Source organism: Helianthus annuus, chromosome 11 (genome assembly GCF_002127325.2).
Source record: "Helianthus annuus cultivar XRQ/B chromosome 11, HanXRQr2.0-SUNRISE, whole genome shotgun sequence".
NCBI classification, from domain to species: Eukaryota; Viridiplantae; Streptophyta; class Magnoliopsida; order Asterales; family Asteraceae; genus Helianthus; species Helianthus annuus.
In genome coordinates, this window is record NC_035443.2 from 82,992,411 (window position 1) to 83,017,735 (window position 25,325).

Genomic DNA, 25,325 nt, shown 5'->3' on the forward strand with positions numbered 1-25,325 from the left:
TTTAATGCACAACCACAAGTTGCCCACATGGAAGCTGCTAGAGAATTCTAAGGTATCTCAAGGGAACCGCAGGCCATGGAGTGTGTCAAAACAAATGGCATTTAAATGTTGAGCTCTACACTGACGCAGACTGGGCAGAGATAAGGGAAACCGAAGGTAACATCAGGGTATTTCTCCTTGTTGTGGAAACCTTGTTACCTGGAGAAGTAAGAAACAGAAGGTGGTCGCTCTGTCAAGTGTAGAAGCAGAGTTCAGAGGCATAGCTCGAGGGTTAAGCGAAGTTCTTGGTCAAGAAGCTTCTAGAAGACATTGGTTTTCCCAACGGGCACCCAGTAAAATTAGGTGCGACAATACAGCTGCAATACAAATCTCAGAAAACCCAGTTCAACATGATCGAACAAAACACGTGAAGTAGATCGACATTTCATCAAGGAGAAACTGGAGAAAAGGATCATAGAGCTCCCGTATATAGCATCAAAAGATCAACTCGCAGATATTCTCACAAATTAAGGCAGTCAACGGAAATGCGTTTAGTAGTTGTTTGAGCAAGTTGAGTATCTATTACTCAACTTGAGGGGGAGTGTCGGAAAGGAGAAAATAGATAGTATAGGGGCTAGTGTGTATTATGGTGTCCTATATAAACCCATCTTTATGTAACCCTAGTTTTGTAATACAGAAAACTGTTTTCAATACAATTTCAATACGACTCAATCCCCAAATAAGTTCATTCTCTATACGAACAACAGTAAGGCTACTAGTTTTGCCTGTAACTAATTAAAACTATTTTTACTTCTTATATATTACCATTAAATCTAATCTAATATATTAAACCAAAACATCCATAATCACGAAGAAGCTTTCTATCTAAGCAACTATTTCCGGTATCTCTACGAGAGATCTTGCACATTTGTATTTTGTAGCAACTTTATTAGAAAATCATGTTTTGTGATGCATTTATGAACCGAAATGGTGTCCGGAAACGTTGAATTTTCTAGTAGTGCTGCACACATATAAAAAGTACACACCAACACCCGCAACAATCAAGCTTTGATCAAGCACGACCATGTCTAAGAATGAGCACGCTCGTGCTGGTACATGCATGCCCATGCCAATCACTAGTCATCAGTTGCCTTGCCACGTGCCTCAACTAGTCGACACTGAACACACCTAGCAAGTGCATGTGCTTAGGTGATGCCCAATCGTATTTAGGCTAGCACACTCATTTTGGTGCTGCCATGCGGTACTTGACTTAGCCATCAAAAACCTATATATAAAACAAATTATATTACTTTACTATTACTATTACTATTACAATACAAACTCAAATGTTTTTTTTCTTATATCGAGATAGATGGTAAACGGGTAACAAGCTGCGCCGCTACCCTTTCTGAATAGCAAAACCAAATCTTTTAAAAACTACGTCTATAGATCTCGGGTACATAACATTGAAGGGCTGGCTTAGTTCTAAGGTGCTCAATTTTCTACTCTCTCTGTGGCATGGTGCTAATCAGAGTGTATCACTTTTTAGTATATTGGGGGTATTGTGAGTGTAATCGGTTATAGAGGTGAACCACAATAAGTACTCCCGATAGTTGTACTCTTTTGGTGGCAAGTGTGAGTTGTGATCGAGTGGCGGTTGGGAAGGATTGCCTAACAGAAGACCAATGTCGTGAGTTATAATTTCGTAAACCTTAGCTTAGTAGATTAATTTAAATTATTTTGGGTATGGTTAATGATAGATGAAATCTAAAGTTAATAAATAAAATATTTATTTTGGATTACTAGATATAATTCACAGAACTTGTAAACCAAGAGCACCGACACAAGCTGTAGTGCATAAAGTAAAGTGAGTTCTTATGGATGCTTTCAAAACGATATTTGCGATTAAAGATGATTTCAAGACGAAATCTTGAATCATGTATTTGCATTCGTGTATAAATAATCATTCAAAGTTATATATATATTAGTATTACGTCTGTAAATGAATCGAACGAATATGAAACGAGGTATGTTAGTGTTTGTTCATTTAACTTAACCGAACACAAATATATAATAGAACACATTTTTTGTTCATGTTCGTTTATTAAGAAAATGGGCATATTAATTCGTGTTCGTTCGTTTAGAACCGAAACGAACAGTTCACGAACGTAAATGAACATAAAAAAAACAAACTTAAACGAATATAATTTAACAAACAATAAACAACACAAATGAACATAACTGAAGAAATATAAATGAATACAAATGAACATAATTTACAAAACACAAATGAACATAAAGTAATTTTTTTATAAATTAGTGATTAACTACCATAAATTCCATTAGAAAACCCTTTTCTATAACTAGAAAGCTCAATTTTTAATAAGTTATATCTATGTAAGTAGTTAGAAAATTCCTTTTATGTTTAATATTTGTATGACTATAACTACTTATGTATTTAAATTGAAACGAACATAAATGAACAAACATAAACGAATGAACACAAATGAACGAACGAACATAAACGAACGTTCACTAATATAAATGAACTAACAACACGTGTGTTCATGATCGTTCGTTTAATTAAATGGACAAAAAGTTGTGTTCATGTTTGTTCGTTTAATAAATAAACGGACATAAACGAACTTCCTGCCAAAGAAGTTCACGAACAATTTATGAATGTTTGGTTCGTTTCCTTGCCTAATTAGTATAAACGATACCAGTTATATTAATAGTTACGACCATGTAAACTCACAATGGTATGCATACGTAAAATAGTGGTTGGTGATTATATAATGATAACCATGCATATAAAGGTACACTAGGTAGAATGTGATCGATATTATGGAATGTAAGGTGCTTAATATCATGTGATCGCTAATTGGCTTTGTGTAGCTTATAAGGTGCATGCTTAAAAGGATATTGTTGAAAATGATTATTTAATTTCCATGTATTGTTTACAGTCGAACACAAAAAACCAAAACACAAACGACTTGAAGATTAACACGTCTTATGATCTTTTATTATTAAACTCAATCCTACAATAAAACCGAATAAGTAACCCTGTATTCTATATATCTTAAAAACCAAAGTCAGTGGGGTTTCCATCGGCTTTGGTTGGTCCTTTCATTTTTGAAGTTGTCCATTTTAGCCCCTTCTATGTTTCTACTGCCCCTCTACTTTGGCATTTGGCGTTTTTAACCCCTACTATTTTACTAATTTAATTTTCCATCAGTAACTTTTGTTTGTTAAATTCTTTTGTTTACCTCTATCAACTTTTACCTAAAAAAAAACTTTTTTACGTGCATATTTTTATGTACGTATCAATATAAATTTGAGTGTGTCTACGTTTTGACGTAAATTATTTTTAGAGACAAGTCATGTCAAACATAATACGTTTTCGTTTAAAACCACTTTTACGTCCATATTTTTATGTATTGTCTGTATTAATTCGAGTTGGTCTACGTTTCGACGTAAACTTTTTTGGGAAACGAGTCAGGTCAAATATAATACGTATTCATGCTTATTATTATGTATGTTTTCGTATATTTTGTTTAGAAACGAGTGGAGTCAAATAGTATTTTTTTTTCCTTTTTTTAAACCTCTAATATATCCCATATAATATGTATAATAATACATTATGATTATACGTAATTAATTCGATTTACTTTATATTTTGATTCAATCGCAATGCTTATATAGGTTATACTGAGTTCAATCGAATACGTTAAACACACACGTTTTCGTATGGTTAACACATCACATAACGTTTGGGCTAATCATGCGATATTTGCGATGTGGCGCGCGGGCTTATTACTAGTTCATACTAAACATAAACTAGCCCCTACGCAACTCAAACTCTATTTAAATAATTAAATAAACTAACTAGATCAACCTATATATTAAACCCACAATTACCCTAATTTAAATACAAATAATTCAATAAAATTCACCAAGAATTATCTATAACACGTTTAACAATTTTTTCATGGATTCAAGATTAACGCCTTCATTGACTATTATAACCTCTTTTACATTGTAACCGAAGTTTGATAAAACGAATGTCTATAATTCCTTTGCTAAGTATGTATCAATCAGTAGCATATACCTCATCTTGGGCAGGGTCTCAATTAGGCAAGGGTCATTAGGTCTATTCAAAACTATATCACAAGATCAAACTGAGTTGCTTCATAGAAGTTGTTAGCTTAAAACATATCCAAATATATTAGCATCACCCACGACTGCTTTTTTCTCCACTCGTCACCGCCGCCACCACCACCATAACAACAACAACATGAACAACACTGTTGCCACCATCCTCACTACCATTGGCACCATTTCCATAGCTACCAGGCCGTCTCTACAGATACCACCACCAAAGCTAAAACCACTACCACTGACAATACCACCCCCTGCTCCACTACCGCTACAACCAACACCATCATCTCGATCACCATCACTGCCACCACTATCACCTCACCATCACCGTTGTCTTCGCCACCACTAAACCACTGTCTTCATCATTACCGACACCACTGTGTTTGCCGCCATCGACCTGACCACCCGACGCCACCACCACCAACACCATCGTGACAATATTAGCCATAAAAATAGTAGGTAAAACTATTTTCATACTTTATTCTTATAAAAGAAATACTCATTTCAATCCAACCCCATTTTGCCTAATGAAACTAACACCTTTTCCAAACAATACATTTTGTATATGAACCAATTTTGCTAAGAACCCATTTTAACCGATCCTTTTTGAACCTGTTACCCAACTCCACAGACCCATCCGTTTTACCAGGCATAGTCCTGCCTAAGCATTGCTCATTTACTTATATACTTTCAACTTGATAGATTTTGTGATCATGAAAAACCTAAAATAATACAAACTTATAAAAGAACTTAAAATTGTATTAAAATCAATTTTTCCAAATAATAAAAGGCTAAGGAGGGGACCAATAAAATTGTATAATGAAAAAAAGGGATTGTCGAAGGTAGGATGACCGACCAAGGGAATCTTAATGAATTGAGGAAGTGGGGAAACGATACCCTCACTGCATGTCACTTTATAAGTTTTATCTAAAATAAATGCATATCTAGTGAGTGACCCACAATAACCTTTCAATGGTCCACATTTCAAATATGATTCTCCCCCTATACGTAACCCTCATTGGTTAGCCATGGAATCATCTTGCCCCAGTGAGGGTCCATTTATTGGAATTTCCTTACTAAGTTACGCCACATGGTATACACACGCTTTACGGTCTGTAAAGATATTGAATCAAATCCAGCTTTCAGCTAGTAAATGAGTCCAAGTTTTATATAAGTGGGATAAAAACAACTATATACCATATATTACTTTATATGAGTTAAGTTCACATATAAAAAAAAAAAAAAAAAAAAAAAAAAAACAAAACGCAGTGACATTTTCATAATTATTTACTCGTAGGGTAATTCAGGGCCGACTCCGAGAATGCTGAAATTTTTTTAGACCCTGTGCGAGATAAAAAAACCGGGTCCTACCCACCAATTGCCATATAAAATACTCATCAATTAGTCAATCACATATATAAAAGCTAAAACACATGACATGACGTAAAAACTTTGAACCACGTATTCACGCATTGCATCGGGTTCGTTAAATGGGGGAATTCAGTTGTTGTCGGCTCGGCCCATTACGTTATTGTTGTGATAGTGAGACTCGGTATCGCAACACAAAAAGGAAACAAAAACAAAAGTTAATCATTACTATCTATACTATATTATAATGCATGAGGCAAGGGCATTTTAAGATACCCAAAAAATAAGAACTCCCCCCCCCCCTTTATTTATAGAAAGACCCCTAAAATGAGGGTAGTTTGGTCTTTTAAACACTATTTATTTTTAGCCCCTAAACTTATTACACTTAAATCCCTAAGGTTTTAACAAAATTATAGATAATTAGTTACACTTTCCCCCTTCACAACAAACTTATATTTTTTTTATGTATTCTTGCTATATCTTATAAATTATTGTAGGATCGTTATACGACCTGACGAGTCGATCAGAAGAGTGCTTAGACAGAATCAGAGGCGGAATTCATGATTCGGTCTTCGTGTAGCTTGATTTCACTATTTAACGTCTCGTTTATTGATTTGCTGACAAATTACAAGTTCCGGAGACAAAACTGGCAGGGCTTCGCCGTTTCACACACACAACACCCACTGAACCGCTCATATGACACTCCTATATATAGGCATATGAGTTCGCTTATATGGCTTGACAGATGAGCGAACCTATATGGTTGACAGATGAGCGAACCTATATGGTGTCATATAAGCGAACCTCCTTATGTGTCACATAAGCGAACCTATCTAGTATATATATTCTTGATTTCCATTCACTATACAATCAGCCCTAGCCTAAGACTCGAACTAAGATGTAGTCGACAGACAACTGCACCAACAGACTCCCCCTTGAATGTTGATGGAATCTTCAGTGAGAGTCTTCAAACATTGACAGCTCTTAAATCTTGATCGGTCTTCTTCAGGAACTCTTCCTGGAATTATGTACCCTAATCTTTCTCTGGCTCTAACTTTCATCAGACTCCCCCTATCATCATGTTGGGATCGCCGTCTGGAAATCGTTATCACCATTGAAATCAACTCCTGGCTTTATCAGTTTAAACTTCTTTTCAGGTTCTGATGTATCTCCTGGCTTTCCGTAGCAACAGGATCAGAAACCTGCACAACTCAAACAATCTATCACAAACAAACACAATTGTGATTCAACTTAATGAATCAACTAATCATTTAAGAATATTCAAGAATCTTTCATATTTAACAATTTATTAAACTTTCAAAAAACTAATTAAACATTTCAAACCAATTTAACCAAACCTCTTGTTCATCATGTTTAGCCTTTAAGATTTTGAATTTCAGCTCTCCAACATCAGTTGTCGAAAATCTTTTTGAATTTTTCAAATATGAAACACAAAAGCAAAAATTAAATGCAGAAATGAAATTTGTACAAACATATTTTTGTGAGTTCGTGCAAGAGGATCATATCAACTGCTGACTAAACACTAGCACCGTTAAGCTGTTATTTCATTTTAAGCTTTTAAACAGTTCGCGTTGATTGTCGATATATTGATCCACTTAAATTCTCACAAAATGTTCAACCTGTTCGGGATACAAATTTAATGTTTTAGAACTTAAACATCTACATGTGTCCCACCTCAGTATATACTCCCGTATTGTAACACCCCGAAAATGGGTTTGGTGATAAAACCCCATTAGCACTAAAAGACGGGTAAAATACCGTTAGCGGTAAAACTTACCCGGTAAATATTAGGATTTAAATAATTAATCCTAATATTAAATAAGAAGTGAATAAAAGCTTTTAATGAAATGAAATTTATAAGAGGCCGAGTAACGGGACTTAAAATAAAAACGGGTTATGACTTCCCGAACCCGTTAAGTTAACTAGGAATGTTTAACCTAGTTAATAAAGGGAATGTTACTAGAAATAGATGGGTTATGGTCTACTTAATGACTAACTAAACTAGAGGGACCTAAGTTGCCAAAAAGGAGATTTGAATTATAAAAACAAAAATTAAAACACAACACACATTGTGTGTGTGTGTGTGCGTACGCCCAGGAGCAAGAACAAGGGGTTCCAAACCCTAGTTCAACAAATCGATCAAATTGAAGCCCAAATCAAGAGCCAAATCAATGCATGAACACAAATTAGTGATCACCTCAGTGAAATGATCATAAGGTATGTGAAATTTCGTTGAATGATTCCAATTGAAATTCTGAACCAATACTTGAAACTTGAAATTCATGATGCATGATAGTTACTTGGATGAAATAGGAATGAGATAGTGATTAGGGATAAACCCTAGTCAATTACTTGTTGAAATTTTGCTTAATTCTTGTTAATTCACAATCACCATTGAAGGTGATAAGTGGGTTTTGTAAGAATATGTTAAACACTAGAATTTTGATTGTTGTTCTAGTGTAATTTGAGCTCTAGGAAGTGAACTCAAATTTTTGTTAATGTGAAAATTGATGTGAACATGCTTAATTGGTATTAAGCTTGGCTAAATAACTAGTTATGAAAATTGATTGTTGATTTTATAGAATATGCCCACAAGGTGTTTGTTAAAATGCCTAAGTGAATATTCATATTGTGAATTTTTGAATGAAACGCATAATTGCCTTGTTTGACTAATTACGTGAAAGATGGGGTAAAGCGGGTTCTAATCATAATGTTGATTCGACTTAATTGCGTAAACCATGTGATCAAAAAGTAGTTAACTTTTGATAAGCTAAGTTAACTAACCATGAAGTCGAATAGTAGCTTCGGCATAGAAAATAAGTGAGGTGGAATAGTCGTGATTTTATGACTAATTTAACCGCCTCATAAATGATTTAAAATAGTTTGACGCCTAACGAGCTAGGTGGAGGCTTGGGAAAGGAAGCGGGTCAAACCAATCAAGAATGGAGGAAAAACACAATTCGGATGCAAGGTAAGTAAAGCTTACATTCTAGTTATTTGATACCTATTGGTTTGTTAGGTCGTGAATAATAAGTCTTGTTTTAAATTATGATGTTCCGACACGGCAAGTGCGGTCCGGAACAAAAGACAATGGTCATAAATCATGTTTAATGGATAAAAAGGAGCTAATGCGGTTAATTAGTCATGAAATGACTAAAAGATAATGAGTTTTTAAATGGTTACCTTATAAGGTAAACCATTGCAAATAATAAGGGTAAAGTGGTACTTTGGTCATTTGTGGACAACAACCGTTTAATTGGGGAAAGACACATTATAGCTTGGGTCATAATGGGTCAAAGAAATCAATAAATGATTTACAAGTAGAACGACTATACGGTGTAAACCGAAGTTAGTCATATAGATAAGATGGTAATAAATGCCACCTCATAGAGTTTCATGGTCCTTTAGACCAAACGGGTCAAAAGGTGAAATTATCACCCTTTGACAATATTGACTAATAGTTGTTGAGCTATGTGATTATAGAAATAAATATCGGATGGATATGTACATCGTTATCGCTTAGCGGCTACTAAGGCAAGGTATCGAAACGAATCAATATATTGATTCGAGCCAGGTATGTATAATTGGTCAAATCATCTTTAGAACTTGAAGTTCAATGAGGGCTAAACAAGTTAAAATGGACATTGGGTTATCTTTTAAGTAAACCGAATGATTTAAGTTATTGTCATTGTGTTTTAAGAACATGATGTCTATTTAAACAAGATCCTAGTTCAAACAGTGGAATTTTGGTCAATTACGACATGAAAAGTCCTTGTTGTAAAGAAAGGGTTTAAGATGACTAAAACGCCCTCGTAAGCAAAATCGAGTAAATGAACCTTAAGAGTCGTTTAAAAACAAGTTATATGATCAAGCAAATACTTTGAATAAGTATAGAGAATGAAAAGGGTAAATCTTGGGTCAAAAGACTCAATATGAGTCTTTGTCGTAAATTAGCAATCCGACAAGAAAAACTCGGATTATATAGATCATCTCATTGAGCTCACCACAAATTTAGTTGTGGTTGAAGATCTCATAATAAGTAATGTGGTATAATAACGCTAGAAACGAATGAAAGCGTTTCATGCTCAAAATATGCCTAAATACCCTTAACGGGTCAAATTACGCATATGAGCGTAAACGGGTTTAAGATACGTAAGAAACCCGTGACTTGAACCTAATATGATAGGAATTGTTGAAATTATGATTACCGTGAGAATAAGGATCAAACAAACATGTTTCGTTTGATAAAAACATGAACGGGTCAAAATTACGGCAAATTGGAAAAGTTAGACGCAGGGTCCACCGTAAATTACGGTGACACCGTAATTTACGGTGGAGCTGATATGGTTATGGTGGTAACCTACTGTTGTACGATAGAGGGATATGAATACAGGAGCCACCGTAAATTATGGTGACACCGTAATTTACGGTGGAGATGATTTTCAAGTTCTTGTTTTTCTTTTGATAATCAATTGTTTCCCGGACTCGTTTGGACATGATTTAAACCCCGTAAGACTAAAGCATTTCATGTTTATGAAATGTAGGTACACTATGGGATGCCGGAAGACGATCAAGCTCAACGAAGAACCGAACACGATAAAGATACACGCTTCCGCACTTTGTAACGTTGTAAATTTTAAAACAACGATTTCGATCACGTTTTGTAGAATAACTTATGAATTGTAAAAGTTTTAGTAAACCCGTATTTTTTTTATAGCATGTGTAGTCTTAACTACACATCTAATTGTTGGTAATTACATATAAAATCGTTAATTAGTAAGCAGGGTGTTACAAGTTGGTAATCAGAGCTCATGGTTAAAGAGTAAGGTGTGTTCGGTTCGAGGCTTGATCGCAAATCCGGTAAGTACATGTATGTTAATAGCTTAGCATGCTAAAGTGTTGTAAACAACACATAGGGCTATCGTGTGATACACGTTACCCCAATCAAAATGATTAATATGGTTGACGAAAATACGCGCGTTGACGCGTATAGTAGAAAAAGCCTTGTATTATAATACGAGCGATTATTGAAGTTGACATTACTAACTCTTGTGAATGTTGCAATTGAAGGACAACCGCGTCTGAAGATGGCGGGAGTTGAACGAATTATGGATATGATGATGGAACGGTCCGAGGTATGATAGGAAGAACATACTCATCAAGGACCAAAATCGCGTAACGGCCGCGAACAAGACTAATGACAAGAGAAGCCCGTTAGGGCAAGCATTACCAGGTGCACACTTTTAAATTTAATCGTACGAGTCGTTATATGCAACAAACGCACAAGTAATAACGGTTGCATACACATATGATAGAACTTGGAAAACCTGATTTCCAAGAAAAATTTAATAGGAAATGTGTTATTCACAATGATGAATAACAAATAAATAACAAGACTTGTTTATATAGAAACTTGGACAAGAGTGATCATCCAAGTAAATATTCTCAATATAAATCCTATTGAGAAAAGTAATGATCACATCAATGAATGTGAATAAACGTTTACAAAAAGAGACATTGTACATGTTCAAGGAATAAACGACTAAAACTAATAATTGTTAACTAACAATTAAATAAAGTTTTACCAAATGAAACCATAAACATGGAGATAATTTGAGGCGTTACTTACATAGGGCGTGATGTGAAAACTATAAAAAGGTCGTGTACGTCATGTGCTAAATCGCTTACTCTGGCCAAGTAAGTAGTGGCATATGATACCACGAGTTTCTTATAGCAGACACATTTACATCCGATGTAGTAAGGGCGGAGTAAATGGGACTAATTAAAAAGTACCCCAAATGAATCAGATAAGCAAAATATTTGATAATAATGTAAACGCACAACCGAGTGACTGAAGCGTATTACATCAGGATAATGAGCCCGAGCAAAGGGACAAAGAAGCAAGTAAAATGATTTAGACAAGTATTGGGAGGGAGTGATACTTACACTCGAACCCATAAAACGCAAGCAAGTAAAATGATTTAGACAAGTATTGGGAGGGAGTGATACTTACACTCGAACCCATAAAACGCAAGCAAGTAAAATGATTTAGAAAAGTATTGGGAGGGAGTGATACTTACACTCGAACCCATAAAACGCAAGCAAGTAAAATGATTTAGACAAGTATTGGGAGGGAGTGATACTTACACTCGAACCTATAAAACGCAAGCAAGTAAAATGATTTAGACAAGTATTGGGAGGGAGTGATACTTACACTCGAACCCATAAAACGCAAGCATGTAGAATGATTTAGACAAGTATTGGGAGGGAGTGATACTTACACTCGAACCCATAAAACGCAAGCAAGTAAAATGATTTAGACAAGTATTGGGAGGGAGTGATACTTACACTCGAACCCATAAAACGCAAGCAAGTAAAATGATTTAGAAAAGTATTGGGAGGGAGTGATACTTACACTCGAACCCATAAAACGCAAGCAAGTAAAATGATTTAGACAAGTATTGGGAAGGAGTGATACTTACACTCGAACCCAGAAAACGCAAGCATGTAGAATGATTTAGACAAGTATTGGGAGGGGGTGTACTTACACTCGAACCCGGAAAATGCAAATATGCCCTTAACGGGTCGTTTTTGTAAAACGTCAAACTTAAGGACAAAGTCGGAATATAAAAAAATGAAACCTTAGACTACGGTCAAGGTCAATTGAAGTTCAAGAGCGAAAATAAACGATTCCAAACATAATAAGAGATGCCTTGAAGCTATATATATATATATATATATATATATATATACACACACTTGAATACAGACAAGAATAAAAGAGTGATCTACGGGATCAACATAACCTTTAGGGTTATAAACAAATGAGAGATATACGGACTAAAACGACCCACGGGTCATGATTAGAAAGAAGTTATAAGGACTCCGCCTTGAGGAGGTGAATGTCTAATCAAAAATAGCCCTTAAGGCTAAGTGATAAAACCTACGGGTTAGATGGAATAAAGCGAGGAAATCAGTTAAGAATCCCCGCATAAAAACTAAGACTGTAAAGGGTTAAATTATGGACTGTCAATATCCTGGTATGGATGATTGACAAAAGTTAAAGGGAAGATTCTAAAACTAAAACTTCGGCTTTAGTAAGAAATAATGTTTTTACAAACATAAATTCTGATAGGAAATTAAATAGTAAGCATGAAAGATACAAGTCTTGACACTGATAGGCGCAAGACTATATATTCGAAAAGTGATATTTTCGAAAATGAAAATTTGATATAAATTAAACATGAAGCAACAAAATCACGGTCAAGAAATGTAATGTGAAGTAGAATCACAATATAACCAAGCAAGCGGTAAAGAGTAACTAGACTAATAAGTCTAAACAGTGAGACCTAGCAAGGTCATTTAAATAAATTGGGTTTGCTTGTAAGCGGTAGGTTCGGTATAACTGAACCAAATAAATAAATCTGAAAACAAAAGAAAGTATTGCTAAAAGTGAAATATTTCACCAAGGACCCTTAAACGGGTCAAGGTGACAAATGCACCAAGAGTTCGATAATATATAAAAGCGATGGAAATCGCTAAGTTAACTAAACTAGTAAAAATAACGGAATTACGTTATTTCAAGTTACATTATGTCACATGAGATATGTAGAGGTTCTGTAACCAAAAAGATATTACCATAATTTTTCTGGTAATGATAATAACTGATTAAAGTATGAGTAATGCTTAAGAGATTACTCAAGTCAAACGCATTGAGTTTAGAAACTCAATGAACTATGTAAGCAAGGTTTCGAGGACGAAACCTCTTTAAGGGGGGTAGACTTGTAACACCCCGAAAATGGGTTTGGTGATAAAACCCCATTAGCACTAAAAGACGGGTAAAATACCGTTAGCGGTAAAACTTACCCGGTAAATATTAGGATTTAAATAATTAATCCTAATATTAAATAAGAAGTGAATAAAAGCTTTTAATGAAATGAAATTTATAAGAGGCCGAGTAACGGGACTTAAAATAAAAACGGGTTATGACTTCCCGAACCCGTTAAGTTAACTAGGAATGTTTAACCTAGTTAATAAAGGGAATGTTACTAGAAATAGATGGGTTATGGTCTACTTAATGACTAACTAAACTAGAGGGACCTAAGTTGCCAAAAAGGAGATTTGAATTATAAAAACAAAAATTAAAACACAACACACATTGTGTGTGTGTGTGTGTGCGTACGCCCAGGAGCAAGAACAAGGGGTTCCAAACCCTAGTTCAACAAATCGATCAAATTGAAGCCCAAATCAAGAGGCAAATCAATGCATGAACACAAATTAGTGATCACCTCAGTGAAATGATCATAAGGTATGTGAAATTTCGTTGAATGATTCCAATTGAAATTCTGAACCAATACTTGAAACTCGAAATTCATGATGCATGATACTTACTTGGATGAAATAGGAATGAGATAGTGATTAGGGATAAACCCTAGTCAATTACTTGTTGAAATTTTGCTAATTCTTGTTAATTCACAATCACCATTGAAGGTGATAAGTGGGTTTTGTAAGAATATGTTAAACACTAGAATTTTGATTGTTGTTCTAGTGTAATTTGAGCTCTAGGAAGTGAACTCAGATTTTTGTTAATGTGAAAATTGATATGAACATGCTTAATTGGTATTAAGCTTGGCTAAATAACTAGTTATGAAAATTGATTGTTGATTTTATAGAATATGCCCACAAGGTGTTTGTTAAAATGCCTAAGTGAATATTCATATTGTGAATTTTTGAATGAAACGCATAATTGCCTTGTTTGACTAATTACGTGAAAGATGGGGTAAAGCGGGTTCTAATCATAATGTTGATTCGACTTAATTGCGTAAACCATGTGATCAAAAAGTAGTTAACTTTTGATAAGCTAAGTTAACTAACCATGAAGTCGAATAGTAGCTTCGGCATAGAAAATAAGTGAGGTGGAATAGTCGTGATTTTATGACTAATTTAACCGCCTCATAAATGATTTAAAATAGTTTGACGCCTAACGAGCTAGGTGGAGGCTTGGGAAAGGAAGCGGGTCAAACAAATCAAGAATGGAGGAAAAACACAATTCGGATGCAAGGTAAGTAAAACTTACATTCTAGTTATTTGATACCTATTGGTTTGTTAGGTCGTGAATAATAAGTCTTGTTTTAAATTATGATGTTCCGACACGGCAAGTGCGGTCCGGAACAAAAGACAATGGTCATAAATCATGTTTAATGGATAAAAAGGAGCTAATGCGGTTAATTAGTCATGAAATGACTAAAAGATAATGAGTTTTTAAATGGTTACCTTATAAGGTAAACCATTGCAAATAATAAGGGTAAAGTGGTACTTTGGTCATTTGTGGACAACAACCGTTTAATTGGGGAAAGACACATTATAGCTTGGGTCATAATGGGTCAAAGAAATCAATAAATGATTTACAAGTAGAACGACTATACAGTGTAAACCGAAGTTAGTCATATAGATAAGATGGTAATAAATGCCACCTCATAGAGTTTCATGGTCCTTTAGACCAAACGGGTCAAAAGGTGAAATTATCACCCTTTGACAATATTGACTAATAGTTGTTGAGCTATGTGATTATAGAAATAAATATCGGATGGATATGTACATCGTTATCGCTTAGCGGCTACTAAGGCAAGGTATTGAAACGAATCAATATATTGATTCGAGCCAGGTATGTATAATTGGTCAAATCATCTTTAGAACTTGAAGTTCAATGAGGGCTAAACAAGTTAAAATGGACATTGGGTTATCTTTTAAGTAAACCGAATGATTTAAGTTATTGTCATTGTGTTTTAAGAACATGATGTCTATTTAAACAAGATCCTAGTTCAAACAGTGGAATTTTGGTCAATTACGACATGAAAAGTCCTTGTTGTAAAGAAAGGGTTTAAGATGACTAAAACGCCCTCGTAAGCAAAATCGAGTAAATGAACCTTAAGAGTCGTTTAAAAACAAGTTATATGATCAAGCAAATACTTTGAATAAGTATAGAGAATGAAAAGGGTAAATCTTGGGTCAAAAGACTCAATATGAGTCTTTGTCGTAAATTAGCAATCCGACAAGAAAAACTCGGATTATATAGATCATCTCATTGAGCTCACCACAAATTTAGTTGTGGTTGAAGATCTCATAATAAGTAATGTGGTATAATAACGCTAGAAACGAATGAAAGCGTTTCATGCTCAAAATATGCCTAAATACCCTTAACGGGTCAAATTACGCATATGAGCGTAAACGGGTTTAAGATACGTAAGAAACCCGTGACTTGAACCTAATATGATAGGAATTATTGAAATTATGATTACCGTGAGAATAAGGATCAAACAAACATGTTTCGTTTGAAAAAAACATGAACGGGTCAAAACTACGGCAAATTGGAAAAGTTAGATGCAGGGTCCACCGTAAATTACGGTGACACCGTAATTTACGGTGGAGCTGATATGGTTACGGTGGTAACCTACTGTTGTACGGTAGAGGGATATGAATACAGGAGACACCGTAATTTACGGTGGAGATGATTTTCAAGTTCTTGTTTTTCTTTTGATAATCAATTGTTTCCCGGACTCGTTTGGACATGATTTAAACCCCGTAAGACTAAAGCATTTCATGTTTATGAAATGTAGGTACACTATGGGATGCCGGAAGACGATCAAGCTCAACGAAGAACCGAACACGATAAAGATACACGCTTCCGCAATTTGTAACGTTGTAAATTTTAAAACAACGATTTCGATCACGTTTTGTAGAATAACTTATGAATTGTAAAAGTTTTAGTAAACCCGTATTTTTTTATAGCATGTGTAGTCTTAACTACACATCTAATTGTTGGTAATTACATATAAAATCGTTAATTAGTAAGCAGGGTGTTACACGTATCCAGACCCCAGTATTCAGTCTTACAGGTGAGTATTGATGTCTGTCGTTATGGACATGCAAAAACCAACTAAACTATGTAGATAGGATAAGTCGGATATCGAACCAGAGGAGGATTGTGGAAAGTGTATAACGCTCAGTTTTGATTAACTACTATTAAAAAGTAAAACTCAGTTGTTGGATTTGATTGATTATCTAAAAATTACAAACTAAATGGGAGATTTAAATCAATAGAAAGAACAATGGTTCCTCCAGATTTCAAGTTTTATAGCTAGATTCAATTATGTGTTTAATCGAAACACTCACATAGACATAAGTGTTTAACCTAATTCATCAATTGTGATAACCAACGACTAAGTACTCCGGTCAATACATAACGGGAGGTTATCGAATGATTATCCATTACAATTACAAACCCTAACCCCATGTCAAATATATCCCAATTACTAGAACTCTCGGGAACTGAATGCTTAGCGATTAAGATTTAAATAAATGCAATTCTTTACAACCAATAAATCAAATTAATGGTGAAAAGCATCGAATGCTTAGATCACCAAATTAAAACGATATCAAACACATAGTTTCCCCTAACTTACAAAAACCTTCCATTCGGAGGAAACCATAAAAGACTAGCCGCTCATGTGGTAAGGTTGATCTGCTTCCCTATCTTCGTGTGCGGCTGCCAAGAGATGTGTCTTCGTGTGATTCCCCCTAATATCGTGTATATGGCTGCCTTCATCTCGGCCCAAAAGTCCACTCCTATTCGGCCCAATCAAAGAATCCAAGTCTTATCCCACATGTGTGTGATCATGATGTCAGATTAATGAAAATTCATTAATTCCCACTAATGTCACGTGTTGATATATGATAATTGTTTTGACTTTTTGTGTCCTACAAATCTGCATATGATGTCTCCACTAGCCGTCCAACCTTTGCCATCAAGTGATGATCAAAATCATAGGCCAAGTAAAGGTCACGTGATGTATGATGATGTTCCTCCCATATGTCGGCCCAATGAAACAAAAGCCAGCCGCCAACCTCTTTTCTTTGATGTCGATGATTTGATGTGTTTTTTTATGTTCCCAAAGTCCAAAATGTGATGATGTTCTTTTTGAGACCCACCTCTCACGTCCAATCCTTTGTATTGCGGCCCAATCCATTTTTATCTTGCATGTGCGTCCAAGAGAGTCCAATGATGTGCGGCCCATCAAATTCCAATCATCAAGTCAACATGCGCCGTCTTGTAAGATATCCCGTAGGCTACGTTTGCAAAACATAAGTTACGTATTGTCAATTCTGTTGAAACCTTATTTGTGTAGTATGTAAACTGTAGGCTACGGTTATTAAACCGTAGCTTACGTTGATGTTTGTTGCTCCATTATTGGCTGCATATTTAACTAAAACAATTTACTATAAGGCCCTTGAACTTTATTATCTTGCGTTCTTTGAGCTTTAACGCTATCTCTTGGCCCGAATCAAGTCCCGAATATTGTGATATCTCTTGACAATCCTCCTTGCTTGTTTTGCTTCATCGCTAAGTCCTCTAACTTTACCAATTTAGACGGTTAACCTGTAAATTCACGAAAACTCGTAGTGAACATATTCGAAGTATATAATCACATAAACGACAATAAATCACACAAAATACGCACGTTAACACTCGGGTTTCACACCCTCCATCACATCCCCACACTTAACATTGATTGTCCTCAAGCAACCATTACAAACATTACAAACATTACTCACCTTATTAACAAATCACCATTAAGTCCCTTACCGAATTAACAATTTAAGGTCCCAAGTCATACCTGTCCCATAGACTGACACAATCGAGATTGACAATCTGACAGATAATTGATACGCATTTAAAACAACTTAAGACTTGCCTAACTAAAACTAACATGCTTATGATACTACACACATGCCACACGCCCCTCACAATAATCACTCCTCTCGGTTTAATCTAGACTAGTGTGTAATGTGCTAGTATATAATTCACTCGAAACCAAATATGTTACCTTGCAATCATAAGCTTGTATAGCAATCACACCTCCACTGTATCAATTAACGTAACACATATCAAAAGGACTTTCGGGTTCGGGTTAAGGGTAAAGGTAAGGATATATTTTTGGATTTTTATATTTATTTGGCGAACACAAAAGAATACCAAACCATGACAACTTTATTCACAATAATTACTAACACTTGGGTGATTTGCGACCCATTTATATAACAAAAACATAATAATACTTTTATTTTTTCTTTTTCTTTCTTTTCTCTTTTTTTTTTCATTTCCTTTTTTTTTCAACAAATCTAACACATAATTGTCATTCATGGTTGGTAATCAAACGGGACAAACAAGGTGTAACAAACGAAAGGTTAAAGGCTCAACATGGTTAACTAAGGTGGGTGGATAAACAATCAACAAATAACACAATGGAAGAGATCATAGTGCCTTTATCATTTATATGCATACGCTAAACCACAGTCTCGGCACGTATCAAACCATACAAGTTCTAACACAAAGCAACATATGGCCTACTCTCAGCAAATGAACATTTATAGCAATTTAAACTAACAATCTAGTAGGCTCAAATATCTCACCGAACAAAAGGAATAAGGGTTACCGACATGTAGCATGTGTAATTCCTAAAGCATGTTACTCCTAGTTAGGCATCTCATGGTCGATGCGAAGTTCATGGAACTTCATAACGTGAGCGTGATCACGATGGTTATGGTCCATAGTGACCATACCTACTGATCACCACGTTATCTAGGCTCAGTGACGAGTCGTAGTTTCAGCCAAAATGTGCATTCTTGCATATTTTGTAACCAAACTACTCGTGAGCATCAAAGCCGTTTGTTTTGATGTCAAACCTGTTTTCTAAACTAAGTTAAGCATGTTCTAACATGCTTAGCTCGTCACGTTTAGTATAGTGCTTATATAGGGTCGTAAGGTAAGTGATCTAAACCATCGCTTATACTTTCGAACCCGACCCATTTGGTCGATCTTTAGGATCCGACCAAACATATTAGGTGACCATAGCTATAACCTTCCGAGGTTATACCTTGTGGTCGCAATGTTAGGCGTTCCGAACGCGTTCTACGCGAACGACGCGTAAGGTGGCATAAGCTACCTAAACGGGTCGTGATGGACCGTAAGCACTTAGGTTAAGTTTCATTTTAGTATGTAGGCTTTGTTAAACCATATTACACGAGTCTCCATACTCGTTTGGTTTTCGAACCCGCGTACTGTCCGATCCTTCCGATTTGGTCCGGTGTATTAACATAAGCTACCTATTAGGTGCCTTTGATATTCCGTGATCTTTAGCATTATCTGGTTAATATACAAGGAACTCAAAGCAATCTCAGGTGAGTACATAGAACCCCATCTTTTACTGTTTTCCAAACTGTTTTGGGGTGAAACACATGTGCCTATCTGTTACTTTCATGCTTTCCATGTTTTCACATCGTATATCTGCTATGCTCATTAGTACATTATAGTACATGATTTCATTACATTTTATGCTACGTATGCCCATTGTGTGCGTACTTAGTACATTTAATTTACAAAACATTTCTGCTGCATATGTTTACTCAGCATATGGGCACATGCCTCCATTTTGTTATGAAATTTGGTTTGTTTAACATGGGACAATACATTCATTAACATTAGCTACGCCGTTCGTTAGTAGGTAGTGGTACCATAGGAATTGACAACTCCCATTCCTGAAGTCCTGGGTTTGATAGGACTGGAAGGAATGACCGAATTCGATATACATAACTTAGATAAACCTTTAATTTGTTTAAGGGTTTGTCGCCACAGTCTCAAGGCTTGGATGTATGCATAGTTTACAATACCGCATAAATGTTAATATCAATAGAGCATGCGTTTTCCGCAGAACATAACGTTGATTTAAACCACGTTTTACTTCAACGACTTGTTTTGTGCATATGGTTTAAGTTGATACATTTCGCTTACCATACATGATACATTTTGGGATGCACAATACATGATTTACGTTGAACATAAACACGTCTACATTGACATACACATTTGGTGGTTTACATTTGAACATAAACATTTGACATGAATTACAATAACACTTGACATTTGGTTTGCACATGAACAATTTACATGGTGGATTGGTTTGGGTAAATGATTCAAGTAACGGGGCGTATGTAATATGATACAAACATGGTGGATACGCCGCTGGTACTTCCTATATATAAATGTTTGTATAATATTACATATCGTGGCGTTACCTAAGTCATTTCAGTTTAGACACATTACACTTTACATAAGTAACATATTCTTCACAAGACATTATTTTCACAAACAACTTATCTTATTCAACTCATTTTACTTGGTTATTCGTTTAACCTTGCACTTATCTATACATATCGTTTGATGTTATCGTTTTTCAAATGATTTACAAAGCAACACAAATTACAAGGTTCATGACTGACTGTTATTAAACATTCTTTAAAACTCAAGTCATGAACCCCATTTTCACAAAACCTATGTATCTCACAGGCATTTTTATGCTGACGTACCTACTTTCACATGTGTTTTCAGGAGCTATTCCATAGGACGATGATCATGATTCTAGGGCGGACCTGTGCCTTAGAGCCTAAAAATGAAGTTTGAACTAGCTTAATTATGTTTTGAATATCCGTACTCTCTTTCCAAGACACTGTAACACCTTTGTTTTTAAATAAAATACAACTTGTATGCCATGGTCATGAAACAATTTAATTCTGTCAACAACACTCCCCGGCGTTTCCGCCGCGGTTGCATGTTATACGCGGCCGGGGTGTGACACTTACCGATTTTCTCGGTAATTTCGAATGGTCCAACATATCGTGGGTTCAGCTTGCCCCGTTTACCGAAACGAACCACACCCTTCCAGGGTGAGACTTTAAGTAGAACCCGGTCCCCGACCTGGAATTCTAACGGTTTCCTACGCTTATCCGCGTAGCTTTTCTGACGGTCACGAGCTGCCGCCATGCGTTGTCTGATCTGGGTAATCTTTTCCGTTGTATCTACCACCAGTTCTGGGCCTGTGAGTTGACTATCACCGACTTCCGCCCAGCAAAGGGGTGATCGGCATTTACGACCGTACAATGCCTCAAAAGGTGCCGCCTGAATACTAGTGTGGTAGCTGTTATTGTAGGAGAATTCCACCAGCGGTAGATGCTTCTCCCAGTTCTTGCCAAAATCGATCACACATGCTCTAAGCATGTCTTCCAGGGTTTGGATGGTGCGTTCAGACTGCCCATCCGTTTGTGGGTGATAAGCGGTGCTCATGTCCAAACGTGAGCCAAAGGATTTGTGCATAGCTTGCCACAACTCGGAAGTGAAACGAGCGTCTCGGTCGGAAATAATAGAGGTTGGCACCCCGTGTCTCGAGACTACTTCCTTTAAATAGATTTCTGCCAAGGTAGAAAACTTGTCTGTTTCCTTAATGGCCAGAAAGTGTGCAGACTTAGTCAATCGATCTACTATCACCCAAATAGTTCCCGCGTTGGGATCTAGGTAGCCCTGTAACAAAATCCATGGAAATTTGTTCCCATTTCCACTTCGGGATTTCTGGTTGCTGGAGTAGGCCTGCTGGTTTCTGATACTCAGTCTTGACCCTTGCACAGGTCAAACATTTGCCAACGTATGCTGCTATGTGGGCTTTCATGCCAGGCCACCAGTAAGTGGTCCTTAAGTCGTGGTACATCTTATCTGAACCAGGATGTACTGAATAACGGGACTTATGGGCTTCGTCCATCACAAGCTCACGTAGATCTCCGTAGAGTGGGACCCAAATGCGCCCTGCCACATAGTAGGCGCCGTCTTCTTTTTGTTCTAGTCGTTGTCTCGATCCTCGCAGGGACTCAGCCCTGACGTTTTCCGGTTTCAGAGCTTCAGTCTGAGCATTTCGAATCTGGGTAGGGAGATTAGACTGGATAGTAAGTTGTAACGCTCGCACGCGTTTGGGCGTAGTGTCTTTTCGGCTGAGGGCGTCTGCCACGACATTGGCCTTGCCCGGGTGGTACTTGATGGCGCATTCATAATCATTCAAAAGTTCGACCCATCTACGTTGTCGCATGTTTAATTCCTTTTGCTTGAAGATATGCTCGAGGCTCCTGTGATCGGTGTAAATGGTGCACTGGGTACCGTACAGGTAATGTCTCCATATCTAAGCGCAAAGATCACTGCTCCTAGTTCCAAGTCGTGCGTAGTGTAGTTCCTTTCGTGAGTCTTAAGTTGTCGAGAGGCGTAAGCAATAACTTTGTCGCGTTGCATTAACACGCAACCGAGCCCATGGATGGACGCATCACAGTAAACCACAAAGTCGTCCGTTCCTTCAGGTAACGAGAGAATAGGAGCACTACAGAGGTTATCCTTTAGTTTCTGAAATGCGGTTTCTTGAGCTTCACCCCATTTATAAACCATACCCTTCTGAGTAAGAGCCGTGAGAGGCTGAGCGATCTTTGAGAATCCCATGATAAATCTTCGATAGTATCCCGCTAGTCCCAAGAATTGGCGGACTTCGGTCGGAGTCTTAGGGGTAGGCCAATTCTTTATAGAGTCGATCTTTGCAGGGTCGACGTGAATTCCATCCTTGTTAACCACGTGCCCAAGGAAATGGACTTCTCGAAGCCAGAAGTCGCATTTCGAGAACTTGGCATACAGTTGCTCATTGCGAAGGAGTTCGAGGATAAGGCGTAGGTGCTGTTCATGCTCTTCTTGACTTTTCGAGTAGATCAAGATGTCGTCTATAAACACAATCACGAATTTGTCGAGGTAAGGTTTGCACACTCGGTTCATGAGATCCATGAATACCGCGGGCGCGTTGGTCATTCCAAAGGGCATAACGAGGAATTCATAATGACCATAACGAGTTCTGAATGCAGTTTTGGAGATGTCTTCATTACGGACCCTTAGCTGATGATAGCCTGATCGCAGGTCAATCTTAGAATAGTAGCTCGATCCTTGCAACTGATCGAATAAGTCGTCGATTCGCGGGAGAGGGTAACGATTCTTGATGGTAACCTTGTTCAGCTCACGATAGTCAATGCACATTCGGAACGTGCCATCCTTCTTTTTAACAAAGAGTACCGGTGCTCCCCAGGGTGATGAACTAGGGCGGATAAACCCTTTATCCAATAGTTCCTGTAATTGAGTAGAGAGTTCCTTCAATTCTGCGGGGGCTAGTCGATAAGGCGCACGAGCTATAGGCGCTGCTCTGGGAGCTAGCTCGATTTGAAATTCAACCTGACGGTGGGGAGGGAGTCCAGGTAGTTCTTCAGGAAATACCTCGGGGTAGTCACGCACCACTGGAAAATCTTCAATCCTCTTTTCCTTTTCCTACGTGTTGGTGACCAGTGCTAAGATAGCGGTGTGCCCTTTTCGTAAACACTTCTGGGCCTTCAAGAAAGAGATAACGCCGGAGATTTCTCCGCCTTTGCCACCTTGTACAATGAGGGGTTTGCCAGAACGGCGGGGAATACGTACTGCTTTCTCTTGACAGAGGATCTCAGCGCGATGCTTGGATAACCAATCCATGCCGATAACGACGTCGAAGCTTCCAAGAGTAACAGGGAAAAGATCGATACTAAATGTCTGACCAGACAATTCTAGTTTGCAGCCTTTGATAACATGTGAGGCCTCGATGTTTCTACCATTAGCTAATTCGACGATATGGGGAGAACTTAGTAACGAAAGCGGACGCTTAAGCTTCTTACTAATACGTAGGGACACATAACTAGCATCGGCTCCAGAATCAAATAATACAGAAACATAACGATCATCGAGTAGGAACTTACCCGCCACGACATTGGGGTCATTCCTTGCTTCTCCAGCTCCAATTACAAAAGCCCTTCCTCTAGCACCATTCCCAGCATTGTTGTTCTGATCGTTGTTTCCAGCTCCCTGATTGTTGTTGCGGTTCTGGTTCAGTTCAGGGCAATTCTTCTTAAAGTGTCCCTCAGCTCCACACTGGAAACAACCCTTGGCATTCCCGTGATGTTGTTGCTGCTGGTTCTGCCCCACGGGACGTGGACTCCTACAGTCCTTGGCCTCATGCCCCATCTTGTTACATCGCTGACACTGACCTTTCCCACAAGGCCCACTGTGATGTCGATTGCACTTGTTGCACTTGGGGTGGTTACCGCGATAGCCACCCTGTTGTTGAGTGCCCTTGGTGTTTTCCGTTTTCCTTTGCTGTGCTGGGGCCTGAGTGGGGTTAGCATCCTTGCTTTGATTTCCTTCCCACTTACGCTTGTTGTCACTAGAACTCCCGACAGTAGCACTGATCCTTTTGGGCAACCTGCCCTCCTCTACGGCCTGATCAGTGAGTTTGTGAGCAAGTCGAACGATCGGCTGAATGGCAGTGAGGTTGGCTGAAGTTACATGGCTTCGAATTTCTAGAGCCAAACCCTTGACGTACAACTCGATTCTTCGATACATGGGTCGAGACATGTTTGGGCAAAGAGCAGCATAGTCATTGGACAGCTTGGTGTAGGTTTCAATCTCTGACCCAACCATCTTAAGCGCATAGTACTCGTTCTCAAGTTTATGGATGTCATCCCGGTGACAGTACTCCTCCTTAATCATGTCCTTGAAATCCTCCCATGCCGTAGCATTAGCAGTTTCCAATCCAAACATCTGAATTTGCGCCTTCCACCAAGAAAGCGCGTTTCCTTCAAGCGTAGCAGTAGCAAACTTCACCCAATTCGCAGGGGGACACTCACAGATAGCAAAGACAGCTTCAACTTTCTCAATCCAGTGCAGAAGACCTAGGGCACCCTCAGTGCCGTTGAAAGGGAGAGGCTTGCAATCCATGAAAGTTTTGAAGGTACACACGGGTGGTTGCGCAGGTGCATGCTGACCTCCAGGGTGAGCTGCGAAAGCTGCAGCCACCGTGTTAAGCAGGTTA

At 37.5% G+C, this 25,325-nt stretch overlaps 1 long non-coding RNA gene across 1 annotated transcript; it reads left to right on the top strand.

Annotated features, from left to right (window-relative positions):
* The first annotated feature begins 7,511 nt into the window (after nt 1-7,511).
* Nucleotides 7,512-10,125, top strand: LOC118483819. Its single transcript, XR_004871754.1, has 3 exons — nt 7,512-7,743; nt 8,409-8,497; nt 10,071-10,125. It is a non-coding gene; the product is annotated as an uncharacterized LOC118483819 (long non-coding RNA).
* The last annotated feature ends 15,200 nt before the right edge of the window (nt 10,126-25,325 follow it).